This window comes from Malaclemys terrapin, chromosome 3 (assembly GCF_027887155.1).
Source record: "Malaclemys terrapin pileata isolate rMalTer1 chromosome 3, rMalTer1.hap1, whole genome shotgun sequence".
In the NCBI taxonomy this organism is placed as follows: domain Eukaryota; kingdom Metazoa; phylum Chordata; order Testudines; family Emydidae; genus Malaclemys; species Malaclemys terrapin.
In genome coordinates this window covers 103,903,592-103,931,424 of record NC_071507.1, presented here as the reverse complement: position 1 = coordinate 103,931,424, position 27,833 = coordinate 103,903,592, and the positions used below count along the sequence as shown (strand labels likewise).

Below are 27,833 nucleotides of genomic sequence, written 5' to 3'. Positions count from 1 at the left end.
GTGAGGTACTTTGTACCACCAACCCTTAACATGAGGAAACCTTGTCTGTGTCTGCTGTGGGTCAGCTCCCTGACTACACCAGTCTCCAGCAAAACAAGCACTGGCCTCTAGGCCTCAATCTCTCTGTACAGGATAGGCATGCACCAACTCCCGAGTCCTCCTAGCATCTTTCTGGAGTCCCAAGCCCTTGTTCCACTGAACACTTTCAGACTCACTGCTCCCAAAGGAACAGTACACACCAGCTTGCTAGTTTTAACACAGGATCACCACTCTGCTTAACACACAAGGCTTAAAAATATTTATAGTGAAAACGAGAATAAATTTGTTAGCAAAGAACAGATTCAAATGATGATACTGGGGAAAAAATGGCTACATATAAAATCATAACACTATTTCTAAACTTAACTCACAAGACATTACCCTATCCCCTACAGCATAGCTTATCCTAAGTCTTTTCCCCAGCATTGTCACCCAGGATGGCTGATATTCACCTTTGATAAGATGAAGCCCACTGGCAGCTTGTCTTCACAGAGTGATGGATACCATAGCATCTCTCTACACCCTCAGATATACCAGACCTTCATCTTCACTTGAAAACAGAGTTTTCTCTCCACCCCGTTCAGCTGTTTACCTCCTCCTGTTAATTTCCTTCTGAAGTATCTGTAAATTCTTCATTAGCATTTGATTCCCTATGGTAATAGACTTCTATTGTGAGACACATAACACAACGGTCCACCAGGGAGAAAATGTCTCCCACTTCCTGTCTGGAGAAGTTAGTCTCAAGGCACACTACCTTTGAGTAATCTGGCTTTAACTACAAGGCCTAAAGAACGTAATTCTCAGCATATATACAAAACTCCTCTTATTTTCCATACATATATCTCACAATGATTATGGATGACCAATGTGACACAGGCTTTCATTAGAGACCTTACATGTTATTCTTTTGGTGAACCCAGTGGATTGCTGGGCCCCTATGTATCTTTATGTCCCCTGCCAGTGAGCATTCTGAGGTCCTTTGGTTACAATCAGTGAACCCTAATTCACCAAAATAATTTCAATGCAAAGTCTTAAAAGATAATATTACAATTTGAAAATTGGTACTACAGCTTAACAAAGCCTGTTTTATCCTGCACAAATGAAATGCCACCCTTAACAAATCTGTGTAAAAGATGCTGTCCTCTGACAAGGAACAAAGAAATGTAGTTCAAGTTTACTGAGACAGTTATGCTATCGAGGATACAATAAGTGTGCCAATGCCAGCTTTTCTGCCACTTAAATGAACATGTGAAACAAAACTAAATGTCAAGTGCCAGCTCTTTGGCTGGTGGACACAGATGTGATCTGTCCCCAAAACCATATTAAAACAATATTACAGTTGAGAAATAGATCCATAAGATTAAGAAAATGCTGAGTTTAGCTTGCCACAACTCTCTGAAGTGAGCCCTTTTGTATCTCAGGACTGCAGCTGGTGATAGTGCAGTTTGGATTTGCATAATCAACCAAATCTTATCCACACATATCAAAACCAAAATGGTCAAAAAATTCTGCTGGAGAGCTTGCAATATCCGGCTGCATCACATAAATTTCTATATTCTGTCTTTTTGGCCATAGCTTAGTGAGAGAGAGAAGGTCTTTCCTCATGGTATTTTTGTATCGACACCTCTAGTCTCAGCATAAGCCAGAAAATGTATGTAGCATTGTAAAACCCGAAACAATGAAAGCTTTAGTTCAAGTTTTGGATGGATGTTCAAGTTAATTTGACTGGAAGCACTTTCCTCCTGCAGCACAGTGTATGTTGAAGTACTAATTGCTGAAAAACATGTTTATTTCAATAGTATAGGCTTTAGAATGGTTATTTTGTGGACTGCTCAAACTACAAACATTCCCTTGTATTTATAAAGAACCACAAAAGGGTATGTAACCTTGCCCAAGATCATGGGACTTTATGAAAGGGGAGATCTGTATGCTGCAGCACATAGATGCAATAGCTCTGATTCTAACTTTCTACCCAGGCAATTTTCTTAATCAGTTCTAGTAATATTACCATAGCATCTAGGACCCCAAGTCATGGAACAAGATCACACGGTGCTAGGCGCTGTACAAACAGAGAACAAAATGGTCCCCGTTCCAAACAATATACAACCAAAGTTTAAGACAAGAGACAACAGATGGACACAGACAGAGGTGGGAGTACGAGGAAACGATGAGACACTCCTGGTCATCACGATAGGCAGTGGTTGCGGCACTCCAGCAATATAACCATTATCAAGTATTTTGTAGGCTTTGTGGCAAAGGAGGATTTTAATGAGGGTTTTGAAGGAGGCTAATGAGCTGGTTGCACAGGGAGACCCTCCCAAGCAGGACTGGCAACGTGGGAGAAAGAGCGAAGGTGCTTGTTTGAAAATTTAACAAGCATGTGATAGAAGTTGGCACCATGGGCCAATTGGAGGCAGGAGTTGACATTTCAATAGTGAATGAGAGATGATAGGTAGAGTAAGGGTGGGCCATGAAGGTCCTTAAGCTTGTCTTCACTTTCATGTTTCATTAAACCAAGAAGGGGAAGCCAGGGGAAGGATCAATGAGAGGAGAAACGTGGTCAAAGTGGCTAGAAAAATATTTGTGGCAGTTTTCTGAATGGATATGAGCAAGGCAAAACAGCATTTGTCAAGACCAGAGAAAAGATGCTGCAGGAATCGAGATGATAGCCTGGATGAGAGTTTGAGCTGGGTAGATGAATCGGAAAGTCCATATCTTAGATACGTTCGGGGTGAAAGTAAGCCGGTACGGGCCGGTACAACGTACTGGTAAAAAGTGGCCACCAGTACCGGCCCGTACCCAGCTGACTTTAAAGCACTGCCGCGGCAGTGCTTTAATGTTGTTGCCCCTTTTGCCCCCTGGCCACTGACAGGGGTGGGGGCAAAAGGAGCAGCTGCCCTGGGGCTGGCAATTTAAAGGGCCTGGCTGCTGCTACCAGATCCTTTAAATCGCTGCTGAAGCCCAGGGCAGTGCAGGCCAGGCAGCATGGAATGGCTGGCTGTGGGACGCTGACCTCAGCCCGCCCTTCCATCCGAGGCCCCGCCCTTTCTAGGGGCCGGAGCTGGCCCCTGTACCAGTAAGTCTTCGGCTTTACTTTCACCTCTGGATATGTTGTGCAAAAAGAATCTGCAAGTTTTAGATACAGCCTGGATGTGAGGACCTATAGAGGGGATGAGTCGAAGGTTGCATGCTTGAGAGCCAGGCAGGATGACTGAGATATCCATATTACTCAAAAGGGGAGGCAGTTGGGAGGGTTTTGGGGGAGAGGAAGATTAAAAGCTTTGTGTGAGCCATGCGTAGCTTGGGCTGGTGGCTTGACATCTGGGAACAAATGTCAGAGAGACAGGCCAAGATTTTAGTTTGAGCAGGAAGAGAGAAGTCTGGAGTAGAGAGAGAGAGAGAGAGATCTGTGAATTATTAGAATAGAAATGGTAGTTGAATTTGTATTTGCAGATGAGATTACCCAGAGATAAGGTATTGAGGGTAGAGCTGGTCAGAAATTTCCAACTGAATTATTTTTCTGTCAGAAAATGTCAATTTGTCAAAAGCAAAATGTTTTGCAGAAATGTGTCAATTGTGACAATTTTTTAAAAATAATGGAGCATTCGGATAAGGCTGAATACTCCATTTTGACTTTTTCAAAATTGAATGTTTTGATTTTCCATTTCCAAATATTTTGATTAATTTTTTAAATTATAGTATATAAAATTTTGAAATTGGAACCAAATATTTTGATCAAAATGTTTCTTTCAATAAAATCAATCTTAAGTGATTCTCTCCCCTTTGCCCCCAGAATTTTGTTTGAGGGAATTTTGAAACTTTGTCTTCATTCGGTTTCCGAATGGAAACAATTCAAAATGATGGAATTTCCCAAGAAATGGAAAATTCAATTCCTGCCCATCTCTAGCACAAGGAGAAGGGGAGGAAGGACAGTGCTCTGGGGAGCTCTGCAGAAAGTTGGAGGGGGTAGATGACAAGGAGTCTCTGAAGGACATACTCAAGGAGTGATTAATGAGATAGGAGAATTAGGAGAGGACACTCATGGAAAGACCAGGGAGGAAAGGATTTCAAGAAGAATATTGTCAAAGATATTGAAAGTGGCTTACAGGTCAAGGAGGAACAAGATGGAGAATCACTTTTGAGCTTTAGCTAGGAAGGAATCATTCCAGTCTTTGAGAGCAGTTTCATTGGAGTGTAAGGAGTAAAAGATAGATTGGAGAGAGTCTAGAATGGAATTGGAGGAGAGGAACTTGAGAAAGAGATTGTAGACAGTGCTGCTCAATGATCTTAGAGATAAGTGGGAAATGGGGCTGCAGTTAGAGGGGAAAGTGGGGTTGATTGGGTTTTTTAAAGCTGGGAGAGACTAAAGCATGCTTTTATTGTGAAGGGAAGAGACAGAGGAGAGTGAGAGGTTAAGAGTCAGGGGAATGAAAGTGGCTGCAAGAGGGATTGGGGGATGGGATGGGGTTGCTGGGGCAAGTGGAGGAGCTAGGGAAGGAGAACAGATGAGAAACTTCTGCATCTGTAATAGGGCAAAGGAGGAGAAAGGGAAGGTGAGCTGAGAAGAGAGGAAAGGCTACATGGCATTTTGTCAGTTTCTTCCAGAAGAAATCAACAAGATCCTGTGTGGAGAGAGAGCAGGGAAAGCAGAGGGAGCAGACAGATACATTGACTCTGATAATCTCTTCTACTAAAGCCACTTTATGCCTCTTCACAAAAGCGACGTCATGGCCCCTAAGGAATATTCCCCCAAATAAGAGGTTTCCTGGTTAGTGGACCGCTGGTACAAGGAATCTATGTAGAAATTATCCAAAATTTGGGGAGGTAGCAGACATGGCCACAGTGTGCTGTGTTCTGACTATTCTTTGCTACTCATAAAAAGAAGAACAGGAGTACTTGTGGCACCTTAGAGACTAACAAATTTATTAGAGCATAAGCTTTCGTGGACTACAGCCCACTTCTTATATGCATCCGAAGAAGTGGGCTGTAGTCCACGAAAGCTTATGCTCTAATAAATTTGTTAGTCTCTAAGGTGCCACAAGTACTCCTGTTCTTCTTTTTGCGGATACAGACTAACACGGCTGTTACTCTGAAACTTTGCTACTCATGTCTCTTACAGGAGCAATAGTCCAGCATGCACTGGGACCTGCCTGACTGTCCCCCCCCCAAAAAGTATACAGCAAAGATGGGGCTTTACGCCACCTCCCCTCCCATGCCCCCTGCCCTCACCTTTCTTGTTCTTGTGCTAAGTGTAAGAATAGAAGAACAGAGAATTGGGCTAATACTTACTGTGGTTTTCTAAACATCTCATTTTCTTGCACTGATGGATTTTTCCTTGCCTCGACCTTCTTATTATTTTATCTTATCTTATTTTTAGTGCTTTAATCATTTTTATAAAATTGTGTGACAAGGATGAGGGAGGAATCTATCATGGGTTTAAAAAAAATCTTTTGTTACATGCTCAGCAAAATACTGCAGTATACAACAGTCTCTGTTTTGTGTTCACAGGAAATGTGTGAATGCCACCTAACTACATAACCAAACTCTTATGAGCAACTTCTGTCTCTGAAATAATAGTAAGAGTTTCACGATATAATAATAGAAAAAGCTTTTGTGTGTGAACAAGTTGAGTGTGCTCAGAGGGAGAAGAGCAATACTATGCCTTTAATAGCTTTATACATTCAGCTTTATAGCTTGCCATTGGGTGCAGATGTTTTATGACTTGTAACAGTTTAATATGTCCTGGTGGAATACCCTCTAAGTTTCTCTTCATCAAGGCAGTTGCTCCAGGTAACTGGAATGTCAGATTTAAATGAAGCACAATGTGAGAATGGGATTGTCAACTTTTAAATGCATCACAATGGTGCTGTGTAAAGTTTCAAGCAATGGGTGAAATTTCCCTTGCCCATCTCGGGATCTTTTCTCCTTTTCTTCCCTATAAGCATAACCTAATGTGATGAAAGATTTAAAATAATCACATACAGTTCTGTGGGGTATTGTACATCATGCAGCCAAATTAAACTGAATATCAAATTAGTAGCATCTAAAGAAAAATTTCAGAGTAGCAGCCGTGTTAGTCTGTATCCGCAAAAAGAAGAACTGGAGTACTTGTGGCACCTTAGAGACTAACAAATTTATTAGAGCATAAGCTTTCGTGGACTACAGCCCACTTCTTCGGATGCATAAAAAGAAAGAGAAGCTTTCGCTCAGATTAAGAATAAAACAAAAATAATGTAGCAAATGATATAACACAATTCCATTTTCAAGAGATGAACTGGCAAAAAAAAAGGCTGAGCTACAAACCCATGCCTGGCTCCTCCTATTCCTTAAGGACCAAGAGAGAGCCCTCTGCCTCCTCCCCACTTTTCCTCCAAATGCTGCTTCCCCCTACTCTTTCAAACACACGTACACTTTTTTCCTCTGCTCATCTCCAGCTCTGGATTAGCACTGGCAAAACAGTTGAATCCTAAGGAATGTTTTTGTTGTGAAGCAAGCCTTGAGTAGTCAGGTGATCTCATGCTGGCAATCCCCAGGGTTCTCAAGTACCTTCTTTTATTTTTTTCCTTTTGCAGAAATTTACTGGAGCAATAAATCTAGTGCAATCATGGAGAAAAATTAAGGCAGGGGCTCTCTGGAGACAGGGAGAGAAAAAGAGCACAAACAGTGCAAAAGCAGGCACATCGCAGTTGTGCTATTTTTGCCTGGCTATTGTCTTCCTGGCATGTTTTTCAGTAATGCTTATCCACGGTAGGAGGGGAAGAGGGGAGAAAAGCCTTTTTGATCCAGGAATCAGTGCCATGTAGGTACTGCATAGTTGTAAAGTCTAGATTTCTCAACATCTGGATAGTGAGTGTTAAGTAGGTTATCTGATACCAAAAGAGTCACAAAGGTGGCACAGTAAATGATATCTTCTCCTGAGGCTAACAACAAGGCAAAGATAATCACGGTGCCAAAAAGAGACAATGCATATCACACTGAGGCAGAAAGAATACAAACCTCTAAGACCACAGAGTGTCTCAAAGAAGAGACCTTCAGCTCTTTTTGACAGATTTTGTATGCTTTCCTGTTATTAACCCAACAAAAGGTTGCACACAATTATTACCGATGTGGCAACCTCCTACAATTTGTGTTTGTCTGTTGTTCTAGAAGCAGTGCAAAAAAGCCCCTGTTTTGTTTTTACACATTTAATCCATGTTGGTTGCAAAAAGGATTTCAGATTGAAATGTGAGGTAGTGAACAGTCATGGACATGAAAAGAAATTGTTATTTTATGTTCTAAAATTTTTTGGGGGAGGGCTGTGGTGGAGTATTGTATTATAAATAGAGCTGAGCAAATAATAATAACTTGTTCCAATAATTTTGCCTTGGTTTCTGGTGGTGGAATATCTGTGAACAAAGTCTAATATTATTACTATGATTTAAATTATTTTATTTTTCATACTGTGATTAACACCAAAAGACCTGAAGCAGGATCATGCCCCCATTGTGTGAGGTGCTGAACACACAATTGCAGATAAATTTGCTTGAAATTATTCAACAATATTGTTTGATTATTAAACTCTGGTTTCTTAAATGTGTGCTTTTGCACTGTGGTGTAATGGGTCAAATATTGTAAATCACAAGGTATTGTCTCTTCTTTTAGCGCTATGGGTGTGACTACTACAGGCAAGAACATTCCAAATTTGCTTTACATGTGGAAGATGAAAATGTTGCTCTCCATGAGCATTCCATGGATGTTAACAAAGTGAACAAAGAGGGGTGGGATGAATGTGGCCTTAAGTAAATTTTGTTGAAAAATGTTCGCCAAAAGGCTTTTTGCCCTATCCTCATGGGTGGCACATGACTCCCACATTTGAGGGGGTTGGGCCTGCATGCCGAAAGCTCCCTAGAAGTAAGGGGGGCCCACTGGGACCCAGACATTGCTCTGCCCTGAGGCATGCCCCCGCTCGGCTTCCTCCCCCCAAGACCCCACCCATGCTCCACTCCCACTCCATCCCAGGCCCCGCTCCTGTTGGCCCCCTCCCCCGAGTAGGGTTGCCAACTTTCTAATCGCACAAAACCAAACACTCCTTCTCCGCCCCTTCCCCAAGGCCCCACCCCCTGCTCACTCCATTCCCTCTCCTTCCGTCGCTCGCTGTCCCCCCACCCTCACGCACTGTGACCGGGCTGGGGCAGGGGGTTGGGATGCTGGAGGGGGCTGAGGGCTCCAGCTGGGAGTGCGGGCTCTGGGGTGGGGCCGGGGATGAGGTGTTTGGAGTGCAGGGGAGGGGCTCAGGGCTGGGGCAGGGAGTTGGGGTGTCGGGGGTGCGGGTGTGACGTTCCCCTGGTGTTATCTGGACTGATGATCTGCTCTGGAAGCCAGCCTTACCCTGCTCTGCTGTGAGAACCCCCACTCCTGGGCTGTTCACGCACAGCCTCTGGCATGTAAAGTTGCTTGGATTGTGAAATCGAATGACAGTAGCCAATATCTCTGGTCCCAGACACAACCCGAGGAACCTCCGTCTTGCAGTGTCCAGTTATGCCTGCTGGACGCTGCAAGCTTATATGAGTTTGTCAATTTAACAAAGAAATTGATATGTTCCAGGCTTGTTATCCCAAGGGGAGTTTCTGACATGCTTCAAACCAAATGCAGGTAGAATAATTCTGCTTCAGGTAGAATAAAACAAACACATTTATTAACTACAAAGAGAGATTTTAAGTGATTATAAGACAAAGCATAATGAGTCAGATTGGGTCAAATGAAATAAAAGCAAAACACATTCTAAGCTGATCTTAACACTTTCAGTGCCCTTACAAACTTAGATGCTTCTCACCACAGGCTGGCTGGTTGCCCTTCAGCCAGGCTCTCCCCTTTTGATCAGTGCTTCAGTTGCTTGGTGGTGATGTCTGTAGATGGAGGTGGAAGAGAGAGGAAGAGCATCACAGCGGGGTGAGGCCTCTGGGAGGGAGTTTGGGTGTGGGATTGGACTCCGGGCTGGAGCAGGGGATTGGGGTGCAGGGTCCTGGTGCTTACCACAGCTCCCAGGAAGCAGGTGCCAAGTACCTGTGGCCCCTAGGCACTTGGGTGGCCAGGGAGGCTCGGCGACCAATGGGAGCTGCAGAGCCGGCACTCAGGACAAGGGGCAGTGCGTGGAGCCTACCTGACTGCCCGTGCCCTTAAGGGCTGCAGGGACCTGGTGGCCGCTTCCGGGAGCCACGCAGAGCCAGTGCAGGCACGCAGGGACCCTACCTTAGCCCTGGGCCCCCGCTGTGCAGCCAACCAGACTTTTACAACCCGGTCGAAAACCGGATGCCTGGCAACCCTACCCCTGAGGCCCACCAGCCGCCCACATCTCTCTGACCCCTCCTCTGAGGGGCCCACACACCGCTCGTGCCTCTCTCTCCCTCCTCCCCCGGGGGGCCCTGCAGTCCTCGCCTCTCTGCTTCTCAGGGGGTGAAGAGGCACGAGCAGTTGGTGGGTGGGGCTGTGGGAGAAGAGGCAGAGCAGGAATGGGAAGAGAAGCAGTGGGGGCAAGGCCACGGGGTAGGAGTGGGAGCAGGGCCTTGGGGCGGAGTGTGGGTGGGGCCACGGCCTGGGTGCCCTTTCGGCAGCAATGCTCCAAAGGCGGCATGCCAGCGGTGTGCCTCCAAAGGGAGGTGTGATGCATCCTGTTTGGGGAGGCTTAGCCTCGCTTGGCCTATTATACCTGCCGTCTATGCCTAGCCTCTCCCCTGTATTTAAAGCTGTGATGATCACTTATGGCTGATCTCAGTGAAATGAAACTGCAGATGAAGAAGTTGGTGAACAGAAGGAGCAGGCCATAGTTTGAGGATGACAGAAGAGGAAGTGCTGTTTTACCTTTAGTCTTGTGATGGTGAAGTTTCACCAGGTGGAGCTACTGAGAGTTTGTTGTGAAGTTAATGGCAATCATGAGCACCTTATAAATGAGAATGGATTGGAGGTGGTGGTTATAATAATTCTCCATGAAAGTCTAGGTTGACATAGAATTAAAGTTGTACAAATATATTTTCTTTCAACACAAAATGACCAGTTAAAGCAACCTTGCCACCTAGGCCAAACAAAATTCACGTCTTTATACTTTAATACCATTATCGCCAAACACTCTGGCTACTTAGCTCCATAACAAATTCCCTTTCAGATGCAACATATACAGCCAAGTACAACACACTTGTCCAATTCATCACAGTCACACTCAAATGAGCAATCTAAATTCCATCCAGCGCTAGATCAAGATATGCTGCCTACAGCCATACCTGTAGCTGTAAAGTCTGTTAAAGCCTATAGTATTTTATTTGTACATGGAAAAAGTATGAGTTGTATGTTTGACTTTGCTGGAGCTGACATAAGACTTGGAACTGACATAAGACCAGAATTTTACCCAGGATATCCGAGGCCCCAATTCTGCATTGAGAACCATTTGGTCAGTTCTCTGTGTATATGTGAAGGCCGATTGAAGCCAATGAGGCTCTGTATGGGCCCAGGGATCTGCCTGCCCACATTGTTCTAATATAAGATCGGGATCTAATTTTCATTATATTGTAAAGTGCTTTGTTACTGGCATATAAAAGTTATGGAATAAAACCCATCATTCTAATCTGCAAGGAAATAACTTCTAAGATCCAAGCAAGTTTCAGTGTGCACAGACTAAAGTCACACTAGGCCAAAAAAGAACTAAGATTCATCTGTAAAATTTGAATCTTTTTTCACTGTCATATCGGATAATAAATCAATATTGGGTTTGATTATGCAAGGTGCTGAGCATTTTCTGCGAGGTGCTGAGTGCCTGAATGTCCCATTTGCTTCAATAACAAGTGAAAGATACTTGGCACCTTACCTAATTGGTTCCATCACACATAATTAAACTATCTGTTTTATCAAGATCCTTAGATTACTAAAACTCAAATAATTCCTAAAAACCCCCCACAACCAACAAAGAGTCATTTTCAACACTTACTCTGTTTGTTTACTTTTTGAATTTAACTCCACTTGAATGGCTGAACTTGGCTGGCTGGTTGGTGTTTACATTCCATTTCAAATCACAAGAAAAAAGAGATATCATTGACTAATAATTGTTAAATCTATTCCATTCCTGCTGGTTTTGGAAAAAACAACTACTACTTTTAAAACAAAAAACAATAATCTATCTCTGGGGACTAATCTAATTTGAGAGAGTACTTTTAATTACTCTTGAATGCTTTAGCCCAACAGCATTAGAAAAGAAAAGAGAGTCTCTCAAGTTGTTTTCTTTTTTCCTTACTCCCCTATCCTTTCCCTGCTTGGTTCAGTCTGTCTTAGGCTCCACAGATCCTGTGGGAGGGAGTATTTACTAAATTCCTTCCTGCCTTGGTAAACATACTTTATACATTCTAAAACAGGCTAGTGTTACATTTCTTTGGCCCCTTCTGAGTCCTGAAATAAGAAGAAAATGGAAAAGTGAAAAGTTTACATTTGCATTTTGAGTAGCTACAACCACTATTTACTGAGCGGAAAGGGGACACTGCTCAGGATTGTGTACTAAAATAAATTGACTTGAATTTCCTATCCTCCCATCCTCCTCATTCTCAGCTTCTATCCCTTGCCTGCAGGCCTTTTAAACCTGTATACACACTTACAGAAGGACACGTATTCCAATGTGCTTAGAACTCTTTCATCAGCACTGTCTGGGTACTTAACAGCAGGCGGGCTATGACTGAGAAATTTTACTACAGATGTGGGAGAGGTTTGGTTTCACATTCTTGATGGCATTCTTTTTCAATAGGGCTCAGTCTTAAGTCTCACATTTGGTGGAACATGGCTCGTTTTGTTGCTGCTTTTTGTTTGTTTCATACCTCCTCCTTTCCCTGCCAAATGAATTGTGTTCCACATGGAGGATTAGAATCTATTATAATAATACCCTCATGTTTAAATGGATTTTAGATTTATACTGCAGGTAATGGAGATTACTTATGACTAGAAAGTACTTTATTTCTATGGACACTTGAGTCCCTGTAATCATAAACTTGCAGTGACTTACATCTGCTTAGGAGCTGGGATCGCTCAACAACATTAAACCCCACACAGTTCATGAATAGAGCTGGGCGAAGCAGATCGCTTACATAGTGATTTCAGCCTCTTTCTCTGCTCTCAGAAATCATATTCTTCAGATCCATTCATTATTAAATTTACTGTCAAATTTTGCAAATTTTTTTGCTCCCATTGCAAACAGTTTACTGCAAATATTTGATATTCAAAGTTCGAGGCTGGTTGTGATTAATCTCAGAAGTGACATTCTCTGCTCTCTGATTGGATGAGTGTAATTCCCATCAACAGGAGGAGGGTTATAAGAATCCGCTTAAGGTTTTCTTTTTCTCTGGGAAAGGTAGCCGCTAAATAAGATTAGGGTATTTCCACACACTTTAAATCTGTGTTGATCAGGTCTTGCCCAAAGAATCATTTCTATAAAAAACAAGATTTTATTGGTTGGATGCAGAGTCAACAATTAATTCCTCATGGCACACAAAATAATCACTGGTGTGTGCATGGTTCTAAATGATTCTCAGCTCTGTGCCAGAGCTCTGCTGAATGGTTTGAGGAACACTTCCTTCCTGATGTGTCAAGCAGTACCCCAGATGTTTTACAACGCATGCACTCATTGCCCTATTGATCATTCCTTAATATTATTCACTGTTGAATTCAATGGGAGGTTTATGTAAACGGCTGAAAGACAAGGCCCGTAAAACTTCTGCCCACATTATGAAAGCATCACAAAGAGCATGAGAGGAGCCAATTGAGCAGTAAAGTGTTCATTAAAAACTCCCTCAAATCACAAATAACTGAACATCGCAGATATTTAACCTATTTTGGTTTTGTGAGCCAATACATAGCATTTTAAGTGCTTTTTTCCCCTTCAGTAAACATAACAAGTGAATTTGCTCATCCAGTGGGGTTTCAGAGTCTTTTAGTTCTGTTTTAGATGCTTTTGTCTTTTATTTATTTAATCTTCACTATATTTGGATTAAAACCAATGTACAACAGAGTGATCAACCTCTGTATTTGTTTTATGTTGTTACTATCATCAGCTCCGAGAGAACCCCATCTCCTTTAGCCTTTGTGGTAAGTCCCTCTTTGAACTAATGTCCATGAAATCAGGGTTGGGCAACAAGCAAGACTCTTGGCTTTGAGATACTTATGGAGAGTGTTCCATGTCAAATAAGATTATTTAAAAATAAAACTGGCACAAAAGATCTTTATTATATGGCAACTGTAAGTGAGATACAGTACAAAAATATAGATTCTCTAGGTGACTGATAAAGCTATAGCACTGCTTATAACATACAAATGCATCAGGTTAATTTTTTCCAACTTAATGCCCTTAATAATGCAGCCTTCATTTTCTGTTCTCCTGCCCACAGTGCCCTTATAGAAGATGGTACTATCCAGTACCTGATCCTCCATTCTTTGTGCCCTACTGTTCCCATTGGCTTCATTGTGCAAGGAATGCAGTATCAGGCCCAGAATGTTTATTTAGTAACTATCCCATTGGACAATAGTATATGGAAATTGTTGACTGTTCTTTTTCCATAACAGCTGCTTTCTCACTTACCAAAATTACTGCTGAACTTCAGTAAAACCGCTGCATGCGCACACAGACAAATGAGACAGGCTAGCAGTCTGGGCTCTGTGTGTATTCATTGTTTTTTCCTTCCGGCAGATTCTTCTTACTCAATGCAACTATAAAACACATTATGCTAAAACATTTTGTGTGTGTGTGTGTGTACATACAGCTTTTAGAGGAGTATTCATATACTCCTCTAAAAAGATATCTCAGGGTATTACTGCATGAATGGTGTCATATCCCACAGCTCTGCTGTACTGTGCAGGACAATAATGTTGTGAAAACCTTGTATCTGGGGGGAAGGGTTTAAAAGCATCATACTGAGGCTGGGCATTCTGCCAGGGGGAAGGGACAGAAGTGAAGTGCTCCTAGAGGTTTTCTTTTTTTAGACAATGATTACTGAAGGGGAAAGAAGGCCAGTCATACTAGTGCAAAAAGAAAAGAATAAAGTATTTACTGTAGGCTATTGGCAAATCCTTAAATCTCACTTTAAGCAAGAATTCTTCATCTGTAAAATAAAGTGCATAAAATTGCAATATTTGAAAAGGATTATCTACTTTCCCCAGCCATTTCAAAATGGATTAAAATTCATTATATCTATATCTACCCATTCCCCCACATACATACATGTATGTATATGTACTCCCCTATGTGGATGCACACACAAAACACATTTGTCAAAAATGTTCTGAAGACCTGAAGCAAAGGATACCACACAGAGTATGTCTTCAGGAATATGAGTGGTCTATTTTTATTTTAAACTCAGTATTCATAACCAATGTACAGATCCCATTTGAAATAACAGTTATAGAAATGACGGATTGTTGAAAATCATTTGCCTTGAACTCACTAGAGAGCTGTGCAACTTCTTACTGCATTGAGATGGGGAATAGTTATACAAACCAGATGCACTAACCTAGGAGACAAGTCTCATGGATCACTGGCAAGGTTTGGCTGGGGTGGGTAACAGGAGTATTTTGATATGTATTTTTGTGTGGGGAAAGTGCTCCTTGAAATATTCAGTAGCTTTTTGGACACATAGTTAGTAATTGTATTAGCATTTGTGGTCAAGACTTGGCTTCTCCTGCATGTATAACAAAACATAATTATAAGGTTTGCACTCGCATTTTATAGAGAGATGTAGAGACAGTGTTTTGCAGGATTTTCACTATTAAAGCTTCTGACTTTTAGAAATTAAATTAGGCAGGGTGGAGGGTGGAGTGGGGGATGAGGATGTTTTTGGCAAGTAAACGCTAAGCTGAAAAGCCAGATTTGCCAAGCATTTCTCAGAGATGTTTGCCCAATTGCATGTCCCCAGTCAGCCCCATAGTGCTTCCTCAGTGTGAAATTGACTAGGAGTGGTATGAAAATGACAGCTGTGGCTGATGAGCTAAGGGTAACATGAAAAATATTCAAGTTTTTTGGTATTAACTAACATATGCTGGTGAATCTGTGGAGTGTGTGGTTTTTTTGTCCCTGAGGAAACTCTTTTCTTTTTGTAATAGGCTAAAATTGAAACCCTGATCACTGCATTAGTAGTGGTTGGGAAACCTCAGCAGGAGGGTTAATTTTTGGGAGAAGTATTCAAAGTTCTGAATCTGATCCAAAACCACAGAGAATATGCTGGACTGGAAATCAGGTTAAAAGATCTTTCAAGATCAGGTTGTTTTGTGAGATTTTAGAATTCTTTCTAATTCCAGCACAGGCACTGACTTTCCAAAGTGCTGGGGGGTGCGTGACCCCCAGCTCTGCCCCAGGCCCCGCTCCCACTCCACCCCTTCCCCCATGGCCCCACCCACATCCTGCCTCTTCCTGCCCCCGCTCCACCCCCTTCCCTGAGCACGCCGCATCCTCGCTCCTCCCCCTTCCCTCTCAGCCTCCTGCATGCTGCAAAAGAGCTGATTGTGGCAGTCGGGAGGCAAGGGAAGGGAGGGGGAGGCGCTGATCAGCAGGGCCCGCCAGCAGGCAGAAGGCGGTGGGCAGGTGGGGGGAGCTAATAAGGGGGCTGCCGGTTGGTGCTGAGCACCCACCATTTTTTCCCCGTGGGTGTTCTAGCCTGAAAGCACCCACAGAGTCCGTGCCTATGAATTCCAGATGCGAAGAAAGTACCAAGAGAACTACCTTGCCTGGGATCACTTTGCAGTGCTTTTTTTCTCACAGCTGAAACCAGAAATTGAAGATGTGAAAATTAAAATAAATAAATAACCAAGTTCATAGGTTTGGGTTCACTTCAAGTTATGGGCAATAGTACCCTATAGTTCATATGTTTTCTGAACTGTCTCGCTCTTCCTTTAGCCATGATCTAGCAAAGCACTTAAAAAATGTTTCATTTTAAGCATGTGAATTCTTCCACTGGAGTCAGCAGGACGACTCACATGCTTAAACTGAAGCAGGTACTTTAGTGCTTTACTGGACTGGTAATTCAGAGGAAAGTTGTCAAAGACACAAATGGTAATAAGGCATCCAGCTTACACTGAGAATCGATGGGAGTTAGGCACCTGACTTTTGTGCATTTGAAAACCTCTTCTTTAATCGGCAAACCTACCCTTTCGTAATGGTTGCAGCATTTGAGAAACATTCCTATCATGCCTGACATGGTAGAGCATATAAGGACCAATCCACGACACTAGGACACTCCCAGACAAATTATATCCTCAGTTATACTGGTGTAAATCTGGAGTAACTTCATTGACTATAATGGAGTTACTCCAGTTTTACGCCCTGAAAATAAGGGGAGAAGTTGACCTTCTGACTCTTGTTATGCCAGTGGTTACTTTAATTCTTGCATTAGTGATGGCGGTCACATTTCTCACAATGTAAAGGTGATGTATCATTGTTTATATGGCCTAAATGAGGAACTGATGCCCTCTTCATAAAGACAATCCATTGTGATTCTTGGCTCCATTCAGAGATTTTATATCATTAATGACACAATACACAGGGTGATGCATTCAGTTCTGGGCATCTCAGTGATGTCAATAAACTGGAGAGTATTCAACAAAGAACTGAAAATATTATGAAGAGGCAGGACGGACTCTATGAGGGATGATTAAAATAACCAAATTTATATTGCTTGCCTGAATTACATCAAATCTCAGATCACCATGAATAAATATTGGAAGCCTGTGAAGATCATAGAGAGACAGAAGTTATTTAGGGTTTTCAGGGAGTTATAAATATGAATGATGGAATGAAATTAAGCAATGGAAAATACAGGCTGAATATGAGGGGAAATTGTCGAATGGAATGGAATAGTCTCCCAAGGGATGTAGTAGAACCCTGTTGGCTGAGTCACTAAAACTGGATTAGATGCCGGAGCCTTTTCCCCACTGCCAGAATCTTTCCCCACTTCAGGAATCCTTCACTGTGCTCGGAAAAGACTCCTTGAAGTGTGGGAGTAGAGGGGCGGGGTGGATGACTCCGCAGCAGGACACTACACTGCTAATAGCAGTATAGGCAGGGGAAGTGTGTAGAGAGCCATATAGGGTACACACCCTAAGGTTCTGTCTTGTCTTTAAGCAGAGACTTACACTATACATTGTTATTTGTACCTATTCTAGCTGGAGGAAGGGATGTGCAGGGGATGGACTCTGTGCCACTGGGAGGAATCTGCAGGGTAGACATACCTTCTGTTCTATCCCTATGTTCTATCCTAAATAAATCCTCTTGATCCCTGGTGTTCCAATATTCTTGCCGTAATCCTTTCTCAACCAGACTGTATGTATTAGCTGTTGGTCTTAAGCCAATCCTGCTAGCACCTTATTTTTTACTGCTTCCTCTGGCTTACCTCCAGTATGTCTGTGATGCTCTGAACAGTGACACACAAGCGTGGGTACCAGCCTCAGGGCAGACTGACAAAAACCAGGGCACAAACTTCTCATTGGTTGTGAATTCTAAACTTAGATTTCGCCAACCAACTGAACCAAGTACAAACCCCTCAGGCACTTTAGCAGCCTTAGCATGGAGTCACAGACAGTCCCCTTGGGTACTTGTGTCTGTCTTGCCACCCAGGTGAGTGTGTCTCTCTGACAGATGGCCCCCAAAAAGTCACTTACTCCAGGTCAATTGTGCTTTAGGTCTCACACCAAAGACAACGCTTATAGACAATCCTATAGTAAACTATATTAGGATTTAATAAATAGGAAAAGGAAATTAGAGAGTTATTTACAGGGATCAAGCAAGCAAACGTAGACACAGGAATGAGTTACTTAGGTTTCAAAAGGTACTATAGACTTCTATAATCAGCAAGCTGTTTCGACCTTTAGGGCTAAGCAATTGGGGAGATTTTGCTTATGCCTAGAAACACCTTGCACTCCCAGAACCCAAGCTGCATAGATAGCCTTAGTTCCTTTGGTTTAGGGTTTTTTTTTTTTTTATCCCCTTCCTGCCATGTGCTCTGAGGTGCAAACTCAGCTGATGGGTGGAGTCCACTTGCATGACTCATCTTCATAGAGAGAAGAGCAGAACAATAGTCCTTTTGTTGACAATTCCTCAATCCAGATGTGGGAAGTTTCCAGTTTTAAGGTCCACCCAGAGCCCTTGTATCCATAGGTCGCCTCTTTTGGGAGGGGCATAACAAATTCTGTAAAGAGCAGCTCTTCACACTAATTAACACGTGGCTCACAATACAATTGCTCATATATTACTTTACAGCATAGAACACAGATAGTATAAGTAAGATTAATGTATGCAGCAACTCACAGGCATTCAGCAGAGTCTGAACACTGAACAATTTCTTATAACTCAAATACCTATTTTATCAATATTAACCTACAAGTGAGCCAGCCAGATTCCAGCTATGTAGTTATCAGTGTTCACTTGAGACATGGGGACCTTGGCATGAGATGGCACCTGCCAATGTCACAATGTCAATCTCTTACTGATAGTATATGGTGCATAGAACTGAACACAATATTTCTATTGAGATTACACCACAACTGTAAAGAGTTTGACTGCTTTATTCCACAGCTTGGGCCCTGATCCAGGAAAACATGTATTTAGATTTAGGCATATGAGCAGTCACATTGGCTTTGTTAGATTTGGGCTTTGATGCCCTTAACATAAGAAACCTAAAAATGGTATTGGCTTTTTTTAGTGCCACATTACTTTGCAAACTGATATCTAATTCACTATCTCATATTGCTCCTAGGTCTCTTTTGGTATTGCTGCTTTCAAAGTGTCTTTCTCCACTTGTCAATCTGTGTTTCAGATATACCTTATATTTTTAGATTTTTTAAAAAAATGTTCTGCCCATGTTTTGAATGGTTTTAGTTCTTATAAATAAATGGAAATATCCTATCTCCTAGAACTGGAAGGAACCTTGAAAGGTCAAGTCTAGCTCCCTGCCTTCACTAGCAGGACCAAGTACTGATTTTGCCCCAGATCCCTAACTGGCCCCTTCAAGGATTGAACTCATAACTCTGGATTTAGCAGTCTAATGCTCAAACCACTGAGCTATCCCTCTCCAGCTTCCTCTGCCATCACTATTAGCAACTCCTCCCAATTTAATATCTGTGAATGTAATGATCTGGAAGAGGGAGTAAATAACTTAATTACTTACAACTTCTATTGCCCTAGCACAACATCTAAGAGAATTATACCATGGCAAAAGCACAACATTTAGTAATACACAATAGACATATCTTCAAAAGCAAAGCTCCTGGAAAACTTTCCTAGCCATGGCATAGCTCCTTCTTATAATCTAGCTCCTATTATGGACACAATCTCTATTTTACTACACTCAACTTTCCCACCCACCCCCGCCCCGCCACCAGTCAACATGCAGATCTTCTCCTCCTCAGGAAAAGCCTTAGGGTATGTATACACTACGAAATTAGGTCGAATTAATAGAAGCCGGTTTTATAGAAATCGGTTGTATACAGCCGATTGTGTGTGTCCCCACATAAAATGCTCTAAGTGCTCTAGTCGGCGGACCGCGTCCACAGTACCGAGGCTAGCGTCGACTTCCAGAGCATTGCACTATGGGTAGCTATCCCACAGTTCACGCGGCACTGCTGTGTGTCCCTGTTATGGCCTCGGTCCTTCATGGCCTTGGAGACCTTTTCTAATACTTTGCCATTTCTTTTACTGCTACGGAGTTCAGCTAGCACTGATTCATCTCCCCATATGGCGAGCAGATCCCGTACCTCCCGTTCGGTCCATGCTGGAGCTCTTTTGCGATCCTGGGACTCCATCACGGTTACCTGTGCTGATGAGCTCTGCATGGTTACCTGTGCTCTCCACGCTGGGCAAACAGGAAATGAAATTCAAATGTTCGCGGGTCTTTTCCTGTCTACCTGGTCAGTGCATCTGAGTTGAGAGTGCTGTCCAGAGTGGTCACAATGAAGCACTGTGGGATAGCTCCCGGAGGCCAATAACGTCGAATTCCGTCCACACTACCCCAATTCCGACCCGCAAAGGCCGATTTTATCGCTAATCCCCTCGTCAAAGGTGGTGTAAAGAAACCAGTTTAAAGGGCCCTTTAAGTTAAAAGAAAGGGCTTCGTCGTGTGAACGTGTCCAGGCTTAATTCGATTTAACGCTGCTAAAGTCGACCTAAACCCGTAGTGTAGACCAGGCCTGAGAAACTGATGTCTCTTACAGTGCCCTATAGGTTATTAGATGTGAGCTGGGCAAATCGAAGCAAAAAATGAATTCCAGAGCTATGGACCCTAGCTTATCTATAGTTTATTCTAGGAGCTGGCTTCTGGCTTTAATGCCTCTGAGGTTTGCAAGTGCTGATAGTCCACACAGAAGTGGCAATCTCGTAGGTAAACAGACACAGGACTCTGACTGTATTTCACCTTGTTTAATGAAAATATTCAGTGAGGCCAGATTTAACATTAATTCTTTCAGTGTTCCATCTTAGATGTGATATGGGGCCATTTATCATCCTCCTTGGTTTACAGTTGTTTTAACCACAGATCATTGACATGGCATGAGTACAGCTTTCATAAGATTGTATCAGACACTACTGAAAAGGAAATATTACATCCACTGCACTCCATCTACTAATTTTGCAATTCTTCCCCCGCCCCCTGCCAAAACAACACAAAAACCCCAATCCCTAATCAGAAGTGGCAAGGTATTTTTTGTTTAGAAAACCATGCTACTTATTACTCATGGTTCTATTCTCCTGACATTTAGTGACTTCTTGCCTCTTACTAGGAATATAAATTACTTATAGGATGGTAATTGCTATGATCATTCTTTTTTCCTCCTATTTTTTAACATTAATACTATATTTCCTCTAGTCTTCCCCATTGTCCATCTTCTGCATGATTCCCTGTCCACTTCTGAATTGAGCCCAACATTTTATTTTATTTGGTTTTTCGACTACTCCTGCACATACAGCAGACCTCGTCACTGAGCTGTCCATGATAATGCCAGATCTGAGAGGTTAACTACAGTAATTCAGAAGCCATCAGTGTGTACAAGTCGTTTAAATTGTAACTGCAATGTCCATCAACCTGTAGTTATCTATACTGACTTACATCTTCCATCACATTCCCCAATTCTTAGTTTGATTAGGTCTTTATGAAATTTCTCCCAGCGATGCTTCTCTCATAGGATACGTCCCCAACAAGGAAAATGAAAAGTGAACTCAGTATTTTACCTTTACCCCAATTCCAATAGGTATTCACAGTTATTAATTTACCAGTGCAATGCTTCCATTCCTTTAGATGAAAGGATGGTGCAGAAACAGCTGCTTCATTGCCCCAAACTGTCATATATTACATTAGGGGCCTCCAAAGCAGCAGGACTTCAGGGAGGGCAGCCAAACATCCGTGATGATCCTGGCAGCCACTGCAGAATATGGCACTTACTGCATGGGCAGTACAGAAGGGTTACGCTCAGAGCTGGCTGAAGATTTTTTATCAGAATGATTTTCTAACCAAAAAAAAAAAAAAAAAAACACCACCCCAGAAAAAAAAACAACAACCCTGTTAAGTTCACAAAGCCATAATTTTCTATGGGAAAATTTTAGTTTTGCTGGAGAATTTCAATTTTCTATTGGGAAAATCAAAAGGACAATTCTCTGGCTGCTGGCCTGAAAGACTCTTATCAGCTTCACTTTCTGCCTATGAAATTGACAAAAGCTTTCTGGGAGGGCTGCTGAGGTTGAGCACCCTGATTCTCTGCCTCCCAACCCCCCACCTCGTTCCAGTGTCAGAGACGTAGACAGCCCAGGCACTCAACCGCCCCGAACACAGCCCCAGGGCCAGAGTCCGAGCACCCTTGCTGTCTGACTGTCTGGCCCTGGAGCTTAAGGGGGGAGGCTGAGGGCCCAGGCTCTCTGCATCTCTGGCTTCACTCCTGGAACCTGGATCATTGGGCAGAAAGAATGGCAGAATGTCTCTGTAGCCCAGTGGCAAGGGCACTTGCTCGAGAGCAAGGAACCCAGGATCCAGTCCCCTTGATGAATGAATATTCAGTTTATACGCAGTGGAACAGGAGAGACTGAGGGAGACCCACATCAGAATATCCCATAGTCCAATGGTTAGGGCACTCTCCTGAGAGGTGTGGAAATCTTAGGTGCCTACGGGGTTAGGCAGCAGCTGAACAAGAGTTTTGAGGATCTTAGTGATGCCGAAATGTTGGATTTTGCCACCCAAATTCTTTTGTAGATCTAGTCCTAGAAGACCAGACTTAACATCAATCCTTGCAGTGCCCCACTAGACACTTCCTCAAAGGGAATGCATTACCAATCTCTCTCTCTCCCTCCCTCCCTCCCTCACACACACACACACACACACACACACACACACACACACACACACACACACACAAGTTACTGAGTTAAAATTTGGTGTTATACATGGTACATACAGTAATAACAGATATGCAGTCACTAGCTGATGCATGGAAGATATAGTAAGAACAGAGAAGGCGAGAAAGCTTTGGCTAAGGACAATGGGGAAAGCCTTACCTTTAAGAAATATGGAATAAGAAGGACCTTTAATGTCTGCAAACAACAGACCGGACCTTATCTTTTATGGTCTCATAAGACCTCTCCTGGGAAACAGGAATATTAATGATATAACTCAATTGTTGAAAATTAAAGTATATAATAGACAAAATCACCTGTATTTAAAGAAAACACAGGCCCTTTGTCTAAATATAAAGGGTGCCTTTCTTTTGTCATTTCATGGACCTATTTCCATTATTTCCTGACTATATCTGGGAAGCAAATTCATACAGTTCCTTTGCTGGTATCTGAAGTATGAAATCACAGCCTTTATGGGAGATGAATATTTTTTTGTTTGATTGGGTTTTTTTATTATATAATCTATAGCTAGCCAATTCCTGTCTATGACTTAAAGTACTTTGGGACTATAATATCTTGAAGCCAGCAGCAGATCTCTGACATTGAAAGGCTGTTCCTGCCTGGTTTTTAGTAGTGTTGTCAACACACATTTTGTCCCCTTTCACCCTTTTGTTGGTCTAGCTACTGGTTGTAATACAGTTAACCCAAATGGCTTAACTGCAATTTATCTAACACTATAATTACCTAAGTTGCTTATGGGGTCTCTAGGTTTCATCCCCAGCTGGGATACTTCTTGCTATTTTTAATTTTTTTTTAACATGACAAAGAAAGAGACTTAACAGGCGGAGTTTTTAAACAATGTACACAGAATTCCTAACCCTAGAGTAATCTCAGGCACTGGTTCAACAGTCCCAATAAGTCTTTTCATGCCATGTTACAGCGTCTCTGTTAGTTAAGCATGTTTTGAGTTTATAGATCTCATTTTTTCAGCGGTTGATAATTAAACTACAGGAATCCACTTGCAGCTGAAACTTGACAAAGTTTGAATGAATTTGAAAAGCTGGCTGATTATTAGTAAACATTAATGGAAGGATTTGTTAATAGTTATTTTCCTCTTATTTCTTGACAATTTGATATGAAATTTGGAAAAACAAAACAAATCAAACAAACCAGCTAATTATTATCTACACATATATAATATCCTTGGGTATTTAAGAGATAATGTAACTTTTTTTTGTTTTGCCTTCGGATTTATATATGCTGTTTGCATTCATATAACTCCTTTTATGGAATTCCCATAGGTGTCAGATTTATATTGTAACTATTCTGGAATGTTTTAAACCATTAATTAAAGATATGGATAGGCTCCTTCTGGTATTTTTTGCATAATATATTTTTGCTACGTTTTTAAATCAGTATGTCTCAAAGTGCATAGTGACAAAATATGATGTGGAGTAATGGGCATCTAACTGAAGAGCTGTTATGGAAGTGCTTGATGGGTCCAGATGCTTGGGATGTTGAAAGCACCCTGGCCTATCTAGTAAGTTGCACTGTATTTTTTGTTTTCTGAGCAACCGGTGACCATTTATGGTATGATGTCTTGTGAATCATCAGGAATACAAACTAACATTACACTCCATGGAAAGCTTGGAAATTCTAGCTTTCCCGTAATACATGGCAATATTTTCTATTCCTGGTGGTTTGGTTTGCGACAGATCAAATTTTTAATCACACCATTTTTACAACCATTTGCCTTTGCATGTTCCTATTGCCTTCTATTCTGAGCTGATTTTAGTGACTATTATCACTGGAGCTGTTAGAACTAGAGACAATGTTGCACAGCACATCATCTGAAACTTTGTAATTTCAGCGCTCAACTGGTATAAAATGTTATTCTTTGGTTGTCTGGTTTGCGAGAATATTGGCTGCTAAAATCATGCTGGGATTCAAGTGAGGATGTGTGGTGGGAGGATAATATAGTCAGGGTGACCTGATTTTAGAACTCAGGTATCATCTAATTTATTAAACTTAGTTTGGTTCCTCCAGACTTAGAACCACCACCCACCCAGCATATGAATAAGAATTGCCAGGTTGATCAAACTGGAGATCCATCTAATCCCATATCCTGTTTCTGATAGTGGCTAATACCAGATGGTTCAGAGTAAGGGGCAAGAACTCACAGTAGGCAGATGTGGGATAATCTGCCTCCCATCCCCCAATCAACTCATATTGATCCATGTACAGGATGGTTACTGCCATTTCAATCAGGGGTCACATAATTGGGACTGTAGCCTGACATACTGGCCTCGCCTGAAAATAAATATCTAGGGTTACCATATTTTGTGCCTCCTAATGGAGGACACTCCCGGGGGCCCCGGCCCCGCCCCCAACCCCGCCCACGCCCCCGCCCCAACTCCGCCCCCTCCCAAAGTCTCCGCCCCCTCCCCTGCTTGAAGCCTGAAGCAGGTAAGGGGGAGTGTGGGGGGGAGGAGGCGCGGCCCAGGCTGGCCCCTGGCGGCGCCAGCCTGGGTCAGCTCGGGCCCTGGCCGACCACCCCCGGCTCCCAGCCCCCCGACCCCGGCCCGGCTCCCAGCGCCGCGGGCCGGCTCCCGGCTCCCAGCTCCCAGCGCCGCGAGCCGGCTCCCAGCTCCCCGACCCCGGCCTGGCTCCCCGACCCCGACCCGGCTCCCAGCCCCGCGGGCCGGCGGCTCCCGGCTCCCAGCCCCGCGGGCCCGGCCCGGCTCCCAGCTCCCCGACCCCGGACCGGCTCCCCGACCCGGCTCCCAGCCCCGCGGCTCCCGGCTCCCAGCCCCGCGGGCCCGGCCCGGCTCCTGGCTCCCCGACCCCGACCCGGCTCCCAGCCCCGCGGCTCCCGGCTCCCAGCCCCGCGGCTCCCGGCTCCCCGACCCCAGCCCGGCTCCCAGCCCCGCGGGCCGGCGGCTCCCGGCTCCCAGCCCCGCGGGCCCGGCCCGGCTCCCAGCTCCCCGACCCCGGACCGGCTCCCCGACCCGGCTCCCAGCCCCGCGGCTCCCGGCTCCCCGACCCCAGCCCGGCTCCCAGCCCCACGGGCCGGCGGCTCCCGGCTCCCAGCCCCGCGGGCCCGGCCCGGCTCCCGGCTCCCCGACCCCGACCCGGCTCCCAGCCCCGCGGCTCCCGGCTCCCAGCCCCGCGGCTCCCGGCTCCCCGACCCCAGCCCGGCTCCCAGCCCCGCGGGCCGGCGGCTCCCGGCTCCCAGCCCCGCGGGCCCGGCCCGGCTCCCGGCTCCCCGACCCCGACCCGGCTCCCAGCCCCGCGGCTCCCGGCTCCCAGCCCCGCGGCTCCCGGCTCCCCGACCCCAGCCCGGCTCCCAGCCCCGCGGGCCGGCGGCTCCCGGCTCCCAGCCCCGCGGGCCCGGCCCGGCTCCCAGCTCCCCGACCCCAGACCGGCTCCCCGACCCGGCTCCCAGCCCCGCGGCTCCCGGCTCCCAGCCCCGCGGCTCCCGGCTCCCCGACCCCAGCCCGGCTCCCCGACCCCAGCCCGGCTCCCAGCCCCGCGGGCCGGCGGCTCCCGGCTCCCAGCCCCGCGGGCCCGGCCCGGCTCCCAGCTCCCCGACCCCGGACCGGCTCCCCGACCCGGCTCCCAGCCCCGCGGCTCCCGGCTCCCCGACCCCGGCCCGGCTCCCAGCCCCGCGGGCCCGGCCCGGCACCATGCCCCCGGCCCCGCACAAAGAGGCCCCGGCCGAGCCTCCCGATTTTCCCGGACATGCCCGGCTTTTGGGGATTTCCCCCCGGACGGGGATTTGAGCCCCCAAAAGCCGGACATGTCCGGGAAAATCCGGACGTATGGTAACCCTAAAATATCTCTTCCTGTACTGCCTTGTTACAAAAACTGTTGGGAACCTCCTGGGGAGCAAACCCACCGGTCTTTTGTACATCTGTATTGGGCCTGGTGTTTGCTCCAGCTGAATGCTGTTCTGAGCTCTGGGGGTGCAGCCTCTGCATTCAGTTTGTTGACATGGAGCTGAATTCAGTCACTTGCATTATTAGTGGCTGCACGAATTATACACCAGCCTCCAGGTTATATGTGCTAGCACACATAGCTCTGCCAGACCTTTGATGCGATGTCATTACTGTTAAGTCTGCCTGGAGAGCTATGACAGATGATACCAATCTATTACATCTCCAGCTGACTGACTGACTCATTTTCAGACAGGGAACAACTCGAAGGTCTGCCGCCCCAACTCGAAGGTCCGCTCATATTCAGGGGAAGAATCCCACTCCTGTGGACTGGCTGTAACAGCATGTCTGATCTTTCAACACCACTTTGCTACAGCAGCTCATGCACTCCTGGACAAGAACGCTACTGGCCCTTTACCACTCATGGATGATCGGCAGCACCAAGTAGCCGACGACAACATTCTTATAGCATGGAAACACTGGTGGGAAAGAGAGTCTAACATGCTATGTAAATTCAGGAGTCCATCACTGCACCTGCCTCCTTGTCCTCTTGATCATAGATCCTGGATCAGGTTCAACAGGGGTTATTCTCTGGCTCATCCAGAATTGCTGCAACTATATGGCAGACTGGTTTGGCTTCCTCTCCATGCTGTGATGGGGTGTGTGCGGGGGAAGAGGGGTAGCATTGCAGACAATGACTCATGGAGTGGAAGAGTGCCCAATTCAACATCTGGAGGGTGGTTTACAAAACCTCGCCTCCCTAAACACAGAAGCTAACCTTTGGCTACAGAACCTGGACATTGAGCTCTGACATCTGCACATGAGAGGAGGAGTCTTGCCTGTGGCCTAGCCACACACTTTTATATAATAGATAGTGACCGCTTCAAGTGAGTTCTCAGTCTGTCCACATACATATTCATGGGAATTCTATTTTGTTAAAAGTACACAGAGAACTTTAGGCATCGCATGTCGAATAGTTAAAATTCATTGTATTTTTTCATCTCCCCCCCCACTTTTAAATAAAACAATCTACAAAGTGGAAAACCTCCATTAACACTAGCACTCTAAGAGCTTTGTTTTGTATTGCTGAGCCTCAGATCATGCCAAGGCTAAAATATGTGCTGTGGTGCCTTTTGCTCCCCCTAATGCTAGCCTGGCTTTTAAAACCGTTTCAGAAATTAGTTAATGGCATTATTTTCCAAACTGGGTAAACACATCTACAATGCTGCTCTGTTCAAGGCAGGGTTACTGTGCTAAACAAATGAACAAGGCCAAGGCCTTTGAATGCATCTGGAACATAGTTAAAGTCCCTGTCTAAACTACAAAGTGGAAACAAAGTTGTACTTGGGTCCTTTGACGCAATTGTAAGTGCTCTCAGCCGGGTTCAAACAAATCCTATTTATTTTTTTTACACTGCCTAAAAAGATGCATGGAAAGAGATGGCTGGCGCCTGATTCACTTTCATGTGTAAAAGTGGTCCATCTCCAGTGGAATTACTC

The 27,833-nt window shown here is 44.5% G+C and overlaps 1 long non-coding RNA gene across 1 annotated transcript in view; it reads left to right on the top strand.

Moving 5' to 3' along the window:
- The window catches only part of LOC128833536 (uncharacterized), a 218,230-nt gene extending 190,997 nt beyond the window's left edge, over positions 1-27,233 (top strand). The window contains exon 5 of the long non-coding RNA XR_008444261.1: positions 26,587-27,233. This is a non-coding gene — a long non-coding RNA (uncharacterized LOC128833536). The remainder of the gene's footprint in view (positions 1-26,586) is intronic.
- The last annotated feature ends 600 nt before the right edge of the window (positions 27,234-27,833 follow it).